General features: G+C 44.2%; 1 long non-coding RNA gene across 2 annotated transcripts; it reads right to left on the bottom strand.

The window, feature by feature from the left end:
• Positions 1-3,151: 3,151 nt before the first annotated feature.
• Positions 3,152-8,550, bottom strand: LOC119285856. Of its 2 annotated transcripts, XR_005139926.1 has the most exons (5): positions 7,973-8,550; positions 7,582-7,697; positions 4,952-5,058; positions 4,760-4,864; positions 3,152-3,584 (listed from the first exon to the last, which is right to left on the bottom strand). It is a non-coding gene; the product is annotated as an uncharacterized LOC119285856 (long non-coding RNA). The 2 variants fall into 2 exon arrangements; XR_005139925.1 differs by lacking the exon at positions 4,952-5,058 and having other exon boundaries at positions 7,973-8,542.
• Positions 8,551-11,472: the final 2,922 nt, after the last annotated feature.

Here is an 11,472-nt window from a genome sequence, read left to right as displayed (position 1 = left end):
ACACGCCATCTTCCTCGCTCGCTCGCCCGAATCGACTTCCCTGCTCGCTCGCAGGCACAGAAAACCCCAATCACTCAGCGCCCTAAAAAACCTATGGCAGAACCGACTGACACGCAGATTCGCGATTGGAATTCCCTCCCGGATGTTCTCTTGGAGCAATATGTAATCATATGGACTTGCTCAACACCGTGTGTCTGGCCGTATGCTCGGTGTCTATGTACCGTGTACTCATTTGCAACCGGGCGACCCTTTTCAAGACACCCTGCTTGCTGATGCCCGATCCTCGCAGGTGGCCCAGACACCAACTTGACGATCCTAGTGAGGTTGTCGTCTTGCCCCTCGACATGCTACCACTACCCGCCCACTTGTCCTTCATGCGTGGCCACTATTCGGCGGGCATGAAGGCCAACTAGATCATCCTCATCCACTAATCCGATAATCCATGGCGTCTCGTGGATATCTACACCCAACGAGAGATCACCCTTCCATTATTGGATACCGCCAGCATCGAGACGCGTCGAGCTTTTGCTACGACCTCCGTTTGTTGAAGGTTGTAATCTGCGAAGTGCCCACATCATTAGAAGACTACATGGATTACAAGCTCATTGCCTTGTTCGACATGGGACTAGCCTATCTGGAATCCGGTCGCCATACATGGTTATGGCTCATCATAAATCTTGTTAAGCCTCCATTTTTGTCTAATGCTATAGTGCACGATGGCATCATTTACGTGGTCGACGCACAGATTGGCTGCATATACTGGTGGAATCTATCATCGTATAATTGTTCATCTCATCTCATCTTTACCTTATGAATACGACTGCCTGTTGATTGTTACAAATTTAGAATAGATAGTATGTCTATAACCACATCATTGCTATATGGTCCTCTCATTTCCTAGATTTTTATGACCACACATGTTATTGTTAGAGTTGATATGAGAACAATTAGCATCTAATGATATTAGAATAGATATTATGAGTATAACCTCATGATTGCTATATGTTACTCTCATTTTCAAGATTTTTATAACCACGCATGTTATTGTTAGAGTTGATATGAGAACAGTAGTAACTGCAATGGTAGAATTTGAGTAGGCCCTAGCATAGCTATTTTTCTCTCATTTTTACATGATGTTTGAACCATGACATATTGCTAGAATATGAAAGCCATTGGCTTACTTTTTTAATTTGGGGTATGATTATGGCCACGACATTGCAATTCTGTGGCTATGATCACTGTTATAATTATCTTAATTCCACACATACTCCCAACATGATTTTATATTTTTGTCCTTTTGGTCTTCAATTTGATTTGTTGCAGCAAACGCAAATGCGCTAGCCTTCATAATTCCAAGACTTGGAAATATACAAGTCAATGGGTGGTGGTATATCGCTCGTTCAACTGACAGTGGTCATTTGATGCTCATTCGCATGTACCAAATTGACCAAACCATTTCATCAAACCACATGCAGTACAATGCCTGGGGCGTTCGTCACTGTGATGGCTATGGCTGCGTTGTGTTCGAGAAAAATCTTATCTCCGTTGGGCCGGGCATATTCGACTGGAGGCAGGTCTACAGCCTTGGCAACCACTCCATGTTCATCGGGATCAATTATCCGATCATCCAACTAATCATCGATCATATCATCGGCGATGATTACCGTGCTATGCAACTTCCATTCGCCAGGGGGAACTGTGTTTACACATTGTACCATGGGTTTCATAAATCACCATATCCAGAGATTCGTCGACACAGCTTGTTGCCAGATGATCTTCAATGTATGAAAGACATCAAGCTTCCAAGCGTTGGAAAGTTGGTAAAAATCCGCATCTTCCATATATCTATAGTTTTTTCAAATTATATATGATTTAAAAGTAATTTAAAAAATGGTGAAATTCTTGGCGAAACGTATTTTTGCAAAAAAAATTCACAATTTTTTTGTCGGATTGATACAAATGATACGGTGTTGGAAAGCTATGAAAAATATGCAACTTTTTCGTATAGAAATGTTTTTCTAATGCCTTACAGTTTTAACTCGAATTCGAATACGGTGAAATTTGATTTCGAACACGATTTTTTTAAAAGTTTGTCGAAATTGGGCAAGTAATATACCGTTGGAATGATATCGAAAATGCAAAACTTAGTCATGTTGAATATTTTCTCAAATTAGCAACCGTTAAAGAGTAATTTTGAATACGATGAGACCCATTATGTTGTTTTTCCGGTTGAAAAACAGAATACTCGTACTGATTTATTTATGTGTTTGTACTGATGTATTTTTCATAGTAGTTTTGAATGGTTCCGAAACAAGAGTACTTAAACGAATGTATGTATGGTTTTGTGCTAAGCGTGTTTTCATATACTAGACTTTACTATGTATTTTTAGTATAATTTTCCTCGTAACTTTTCAATGGTATCATCGTGCCCGAAATTGCATAGTTTATATCGTTTGAACTGAATGATTTTTTTAATAAAATGAAAATGTTTTATATTTTGTACTTTTCTAATTGTAGCGCATGAACTTAAACGTGGTTCATGATTGTAATTCAACTTTTAGCATTTTACAACTTTTGTATTTTTTTGATGCACTTATTTCGGACGTCATGTTGAACTTGTTTTTTTAATCAAGATTTTCTCGTGTTCACTTTTTAAGTTGCCTTTTTTCCTTTTCTTGAACTTACTGTCTCTCAAGTCAGGACAGATGCTATGTTTTTCTTCCAACTAGTATCAAATTTCTCTATACACATATTGAATTGTTTCTGCATTTGATTATTGGATTGATGATATAATACATGTTGAACTGTTGCGCCAGGACGATAAACATCTATGCATGTGAGCTATTAATTTACATTGAAATTTCATCAATAAACATACATGATTTTCCTTTATGTTCACACACGTATTTGCAGACATTTACATACATATGCATAGCTCCACGATCATAAACATTTTTTGCAAAAACACTTCTACAACAACAAATCTTCTCCTGTAGCTTCTACAACAACAAAGCTCTTTCCCATGAACTTCAAGGCAAAAATAAAGCTCAACATCACAGGTTTCTTTTTTGTTTAACTTTTTTCCTTCTCCGGATTCTTTTGAGGCTGTAACGGTGAACTTTTACGTGTATCTATGAACATCAAACAACATTAAACAGAACAAGATCCTTGCGGCTGCGAACGAGATCGCTGCAGCATTAGCACCTGCATGCTTTTGGACTAATGTATTTTCTTCATCGAACGGTTGTAACATGATGACTAGAAGTTCGATACAAAGCCATAAGATGACCAAATGGTACGATCTCAAAAGGCATAGTTATTGAAGTCAAGCAACTAGGAAAAGTTTCAATGCTTCCACATCATCGATACTTGACTTTGAGTACTGCTACGCCAGGTAAGCTAGGCCATTCTTCTTCAGCAAAAACCACTTAAGCACTTGCCTTTATCACAGTCGCCAGGACCTACAAAGATCTTCATGCATTCATCATTGCGAAGCCTGTCTATGCAAGGCTTACCAAGTTGTCGTTGTTGCACGAAAATCAGGTGACACCCTACTGGCCGACGATGGTTCTTGGCCAAAACTCCTGCAGATCCTCAACGGAAAGAAGATGAATCACAAAATTGACATTACTAAGTACTCCCTCCGTTCGGAATTACTTGTCTCGGAAATGGATGTATCTAGAACTAAAATACATCTAGATACATACATTTTTACGACAAGTAATTCCGAACGGAGGGAGTACTAACTTAGGTTTTGATGTGCTTTATTTAATGAAACATACGAGAAAGTATACTATGTCCAAGAATCAACAGCAAACCAGTAAGAGAAACACCTGATAGCAGGCCGTGATCTATCTCCACTCATGACCCAAATGATCAATCAGAAAAATAGGAGGAAGATACTAACAAATTAAATAAGAACAACCTAGCGCAAAGATCTGCCATGCAAAGATCCATCTAATGTCTAACTAAATAAGAACACATCAACAGTGTGCAATTAATACTAAGAGGCGTCACCACGTAGCAGAAGATGCGAGCAGGACAGAGCGGCTGCTTTTTGCACTAGAGAATGGGGAGGACGGGGACTCTGGTTAAGCACAGGGCGGCGGCAAATGCCAGATCCAGGCCGTAAGCAAGAGTCTGGGCCGTTCAGATGAACGCTCACCCATGGATGATTTTCCATACAAGAAACTAAACAAGTACTTTATCAAAAAGAAAGTAAACAAATACATGCACGAGAATAGCGTTGTGCTTATTTTATGAACCAATAAATCTGAATTATTTCTATAACACACATCGAACTGATAGATGTACTTATCTATGAACTGATGAACAAGACTAATGTCTATCTGGGCTCTGATTTGGACACAAACGAAAGAACACTATTTTCTTAGAAGTTCCACTATCTTGAAGGATACGTAAATATAATGTAGAACTACGAGCTTAAAAATATACACACAAACACATGTCTTCAGCAAACCAACCCATGATCTTTTATACAGTTCTTTTGTATCTGCATATCAAGTATTTTTGCGCATGATCTTTGTAAAATTAGAAACTAAACTATGCTTTGTCCCCGGTAAAGTCATGACCAAATTCAGCATTTCAATTCCAACAGTTAAAGATCACAGGCAGTAGTCCATCAGTTCAACCGTTCAATTCAAACAGAAGGTCACAGGTTCATAACCAACTTTTCAACGGTTCAGTTGAAAATTCAACGATTTGATTTTCAATAGACAAACCAAGGAAGACAACTGACCGAACGGGTGTCCAACGGCCACAGCTGCTCACGGCGTGCACGACAGTGTCCAACAACCTCTATCCTGGCTCATTGCGAAACGACGTGCAGGGCGCAATCCACGACCTGTCATATGAGATGCAAAAAAGAGTTAGAGGACATAAGCTAATTTTTAGAGCTGATTATGATGTAGCATTCCAAAAAATTATATACTTTAGCCCATGAATGCAAAGTACTCCGAACTCTGAACTTTTCCGGAGCTTTTTGTTGAACTGAAGCATGCTCCGGAGCAGGACGAGATCGAGCGGATTGGGAGGATGCTGAGCACAATATTAGAGATGTCACTGAACTCTGGGACATTTATACTACAAGAATTGAATCTACAGCAATCTTGAACTTTCAGGTTCCAATGCAAGATAGCTACAAATTGCTAAAATCAATCACCAGCAGAAAAAACACCAAAAGGTTCTCCAAATGGTTGCTTAAGGAAGAGCCAAAGCTATTTTGGGGTGGCGGACGGCAGCAGCATGTGGGCTGGGTTGTCATGCACCAGGAAGGATGAGGAAAACGGCAACCCAGCCACTATAGTGGAAATAGGAGCTGACGGCCGTGGACTGCTGCTCGGCATGAACTCGACCGTCCAGATGCCATGAGACTGGACTGGGGACGGCGCTGGACATATTGGAGCAGTGGCCAAGGAGCTTAGAGCAGCAGTGTACATCGGCAATGGACTGCTCGCGCACAAGGAGATGCACTCTCTCCTGGGATGGAGGGGCGAAGTGTGTGCCTCCTGAGCCGCGGGGTTGTCAACACCCCGGTGTGGCAGCGGTGAACGATATGGGCGGTGCGGCAATGGAGCCCCACCGGCAGTGGCAGGAGGCTCAACACAATCGGCCTAGTAGCTGCGATGGTGAACGGCTTGGGGTGGCCGGGTTGGACTGCTGGTCGCCTAATTCATTATCCAACGAATATGCTCGCCTAATTCCACTAACAACCTATGAAGGTCCTAGAACATCTAATTCATTATTCAAAGAATGTGCTCGCCTAATGACTTGTTTATTATCACTGACACTGAGCCGGAAAAATCTCAAATGTTTCGGTGTCAATAGTCTGGGACTGCCATTCCTGCACTTGTAGACTCCCGGGAACAATCATAATAATGTATCAAGTCAATACAACCAGAAAAAAAATCACCGGTATATTTTGCATTATGAGACTCCTAAGACACCACATATTGAACCTTTTGTGCAATTACGTTTGAACTGTTTTTTATGCAAACGTTTTTAAAACTTAGTTAAAGTAGTATTACTTTTTGTGGACACGAGTTCGTCAATCAAATGCAACCAGACTATAACACAATTAGTGTAAACATTTGTAAAACTTAGTTAAAGTATTACTTTTGTTTAAAACACCACATAGTTGAGTGCTTGCTTAGTACCTATATTATCTTAGGACTTTATCCTGTTTTCATCACTAGTAAACAGTTCATGTACGTGCTATTCTCCCATAGGAATTAATACAAGCACCATATGTGCTAGGAAGAACAGGGCACTTGAATCAGAATTGACACTGAAGAAACTCGCTGAAAATCATCACTTATTTGGGTGATATATCTAAACTTACAGAATTTTGAAACTTGAACTAACGATACTTCTGCACAGGCACCAACTATTCTGTGTTTTTTCATGTAATGACGATAGAATACACACCGAATTAATATTAAGTTTAGTACAAAAATTCTCCATTCTTGAACTGACAATATTTCTTCTTGTGGACTGAAGAAAAGAGAACATAAATAAACACGGAACTGATGATAGAGTACACACTGAAGAAAAGAGAATTGCTTCTCTATGAACTGACGATAGAATAGAATACACAAATATTTAGTATTATGTTGTCACATTTTTTCATGGCAGGCTGTACAAGAATGACAAGGAAAAAAAAAGAATCATTCACATGCGAGTCTATCTTAGCTAGTCTTAACACACGAGTAACCTGAAACCCGTAGTGTGCCACCATTAAAGCACTTGGGGGTACGAAGAAATGGAATCATCTGGGTTCCATGTGTGAATCATGGGAGCTCTGTCTTCTACAAGGACTGGAAGAACAAAGGTATCAAAAAGAGCTAGATGAGGCACGCATTCACTGAGCACAGCCACTCACATGACAGATGACACGGAGAGCTAGATGAGGTTCTCTTTGACATTTGATCAAACATAGGCAGCGCCAAGAATGACCAGCACTGCATCGGCAGCTGGACGAATACCTCCAACTGAACTTTACACTACAATAAGGCTTGAACTGAATGAAATTTAGAAATTGATCTGAACTGAAAAAGAAGCTAGACTTGCTCCACTACAATCTTTGAACCTCTTACATGAACAGTGCCTCCTGGTATCATATAGGCACTAAGCAAAAGATTTTTTGTCAGCTAACTGAGCTCCCACGGTTCATCAAAATTGTTCTAATTAATGGTAAACTTTTAAAACAAAAATTTAACTCTCACAGATACAACAATCGACAAGTTCAGTGCACATAATTTCCAACCAAACTAACTCTTGCCATGGGGTGGTGAAAGGAGGCATGGTGTCCGGCCGTGTAGAAGCATGGTGGCAAGGGTTGACCCCGATTCAGATGTCATGATTTAAATGAACTATAACCAGTAGTATTTTTTGTACTTCTCATGTACTAATTCATGGACATGCTGTTAAATACATGACCATGTAGTAATTTTGAACTTAATTATAATCTCATGGACTTGTTCTGTTTCTGTAGTTGAACTGATGTAGGTCCTTGTGCCGAACTTCTACTTGCTATTCTGAGGTCTTTTAATGAAAACTTACTAAAGAAAATAAAGGGGCGAAGGATGTTTTCTGGTATGGAATATGAAGAGGAGGCAAGCAGCTGCACTAGCATTTTTTTGCCTATCGTTGTCCTTCGTTGGGCGCATCCAAGGCCACTGTAATACATAAGAGTGAACACAAGTTCAGAATTAGTGAGAACACAAGTTCAGTAACATGGTTAGTTCAGTACCATATATAAGCAAACAGGGCTGAATTATCATTAGTGCAAACGCATAAGCAGCTGAACCGTGTAACTTCATTGGCATACACGAGCAAGACAGTGAAGAACTATCTCTTTTTCCTCTAAAAACAAGCAGAATAGAACAAGCTACAATACAGATAGAAAAACATATCTGCTAGAGAGAGGACAGGGGCATGTGTGAAAGGTCACCTGCCGTAGTTGTTGTATACATGATGGCTATTTCAAAAAGCCGACCTTCAGTAGGTGGCGAAGGTGAACGGCCGGCGAGCTAGCGGTGGCCAGAGGAAGAACAAGCCAGCGGTTGCCTGGCAAGCCGGCGAGCCAGCGGTTTGGGGTGGGCGCTCGCGTGGCAGGCGGCGTGGGGCGATGCGCACAACCGGCGCCGGGAGGATGACGGAGGCGCACACAGGCGGCAGGGGCGACCGCTGCTATGGGATGTAGGAGGTGGTGGTGGAGTGACGCCAGATCCAGGGAGGTTGGGGGTCGGGCGGTGCCTGGAGCGAGGAAGGAGGTGGGGGCGAGGCGTCGCCGGGATCCTAGGAGATTGGGCGCCGGGAGCAAGGAAGGAGGTGGGGGCGAGGAGTCGCCGGGATCCGAGGAGAAGGTGGGGTGTGGGCGGCGCAGGGAGCCGGGGGGAGATGGGGACGGGCGGCGCCAGGAGCCGGGGAGCGGGCGGGGGCCGGCGGTGTCAGGAGCGGTGAGAGGATGGGGGCAGAGCCGTGCTGGGAGCCAGAAGAAGGTGAGATCGGGATGGGTCGGGAGGGTGGGGTGTTTCTTTGTTTTTCTCGTGCAGTAAACAATGCGCGTGTCTATAGGGTGCCGGAGTAACAATATTAGGCGCCTACTAGGCGTCATCCGGATGATGTCCCGGGAAAATAAGCCGCCTTGCCCGTCGTTGATTTCCGCTAATACAGTACGATCTGGGCCGCTGGATTCCTCGACGACCGGACCACAGCAGGACTTAAATCCCAACTTGCACATGTTAGCCACCAACGTGATATCCCCGCACCCGTCAAAAAAAAAAAACAATATTCCCGCACACGCATACTCTACGAGAGCAGCAGAATTGTGTCCCGCGACAATGCTCCATATATCAACACGTCATATGGCCGGTCACCTTACAGCAAAATGGCCGTCGAGCTTGCCATATATCAGCCACGGCAACAGCGCCAATGAGCTCTGGGGTTGCAGCAACGCCACTAGTGTGACCATCCTTTCAAGCACCGTTGATGCTCCGTTGCTGCACCGGCGATGCTCCGGCGACCCGGCTATGCTCCATTGTAGTGTCGGTGATACTTTGACGGTTCAGCCATGCTCCGTTGCAGCACCGGCAATTTTTCAGCGGCCCGACAATGCTCCAACGGCTCAGCCACCCTCCGTTGCAGCACCGACGATGTTTCGGTGGCCCGACGATACTCCATCATAGCGACAGTGATGCTCCTTCGTTGCGCCATCAATGTTCCGGCGGTCCGACGATTGCTTCATCATGACACCGAGGATGTTCTGGCGGGCCGATGATGCTTCATCGCAGCATCGACGCGCTCCATTATATCAACAACGATGTTTCGGTAGCCCCGACGATGCTCATTGTAGCACCGGTGATCCTCCGATGACTTGACGATACTCTGGCGGCCCAGCGATGCTCCATCGCAACACCGACGTGCTCCATTGTAGCAACAACGATGTTCCCGCAGCCCCGATGATGCTCATCGTAGCACCGATGATCCTCCGATGACCTGACAATACTCCGGTCTCCCGGTGATGCTCCATCGCAGCACCGACGTTCTCCATTGTAGCAATGGCGATGTTCCCACGGCCCCGATGACGCTCCATAACAACACCGATGATACTCCACAAAGCTCCATTGTAGCAACGACGATGTTCCGACGACACGACGATGCTCACCGTAGCACCATTGATGCTCCGACGACCCGACAATGCTCCATAACACCACCGGTAATGCTCCACAAAGCTTCATTGCAGCAACGACGATGTTTCGGTGGCCCTGATGATGCTTCATCACAGCACGGGTGATGCCCCGATGGTCGACGACGCTCCGTAGTAGTATGGGCAATGCTCCACAAAGCTCCGTTGCAACACGGGCGATATTTTCGACAGTCCGACAATGCTCCATCATAGCACCGGTGATGCTCCGGCGGTCCGATGATGCTCCATCATAGCAACGCAACGTGGGACATGTTGTGACGACTGGAACCTCGGTCATATTGCGACCGCAACGTGGGTGATGTTGTGCGTCGACAGGTGTAACTTAAGAGAGGTTGTGATTGCAACATGGAACATGCTGCGATGGCAAAAACATTGGCGATGATGTGCGATGATGGCTACAACTTGGGAAAGGTTGGGGTTGCAACCTGGGGCATGTTGCAATGGCCGCAACATTGCGATGTTGTGTGGCGATGAGTGTTTGCAACGATGGCCTAGTTTCAGAACCTCCCGAGCACAACATAGGTCATGTTGCAAATGGCAAGTGCAACATGAGTCATGATGCAAATGCTGGTCGCAGCTAAATGGCTAACGCGTCCAAATCAGACGACTGTAGTGCGCGGCTTTCAATAGTTCTGGAGGCATCTGCATGTCAGTCGAACAACAAAATAGCACAAGCGAGAAAAGCTAGTGGCGAGCCGACTTGTAGCATTGCATGTCCAGTTTGCACTTTGCAGCGGTACTGACCGACCACCCAACGCCACGCGTCTGTTTTTACAACCGGTTAGTTTTATAGCGTCGAGTGTATGCAGTAGCATCACCCATCCTTCTAGCATCCGCGCTACTGACTTTCTCATGTAGCAAATATCTATTTTGATCGTTGGAAAATATCAATTAAAAATATACTACACTTATGTAAGCTTTTTCACACAAAAATAAAACAGACCAGCCAAACCTTTTTTTTTGCGGGGAACAGCCAAACACTTATATAGTTATATCACAGGAAAAGACACTTTGCAACACGGACTATATTTGCATCAGACACTATGTTGGCCTTGATTGCATTGTGAACTTTTCATTTGCGGGAAAATTGCTGTTACTAATGGACAATGGTCAGTGCCAATCTTTGTAGAGCTAGCTTCTTCTTACCAGTTAATGCATGCAGCATGTAGAGCCATGTGGTCAACTCAGTAAAGGAAAAAGGCTGACGCCCATGGCAGTGAAGTGCGGATGAGAGAGAGTACCAGCAGTAGCGGTGTAGGCGCATGCGGGTGCGCGAGTTAAACAGTAGTAGCACATTCTCTCGAAAGAAAGAAAAACAGTTGCAGCAGCGGTCTCACATGGGCACACGGCACACGCAACAACAGTAGTGGGACAGGGACACAATGAACAAGCGTGGAGTCATCCCGAATCACAGACACGTGGCGACTTGCAGAGGCGGCTTACGCCTGACTGAAATCAACCGGATGATTAGAAACGTTTTCCATATAATATTCTGTTACTAGTAACAAAATAGCTTTATCCTATTCTGCTAACACATGCTGCTAACAAGCTAATCTTATTCTGCTAACATCTCGAGACCTATCCACTACAAAACATAACCGCACGAAGGAACCGAACGAATTGCACAACAAAGCAAAAAAAACCACCCCACCTTATCCTCACCTCAGCCACCCACTCCTCTCTCTCACCCCATGCTCCACCACCGCACCACCTCCCCCACACCGCCGCACCAACTCCGCCGA

Source organism: Triticum dicoccoides, chromosome 4A, assembly GCF_002162155.2.
Source record: "Triticum dicoccoides isolate Atlit2015 ecotype Zavitan chromosome 4A, WEW_v2.0, whole genome shotgun sequence".
In the NCBI taxonomy this organism is placed as follows: Eukaryota; Viridiplantae; Streptophyta; class Magnoliopsida; order Poales; family Poaceae; genus Triticum; species Triticum dicoccoides.
The sequence above is the reverse complement of the archived record's forward strand: the minus strand, read 5'-3'. Positions and strand labels throughout refer to the sequence as shown.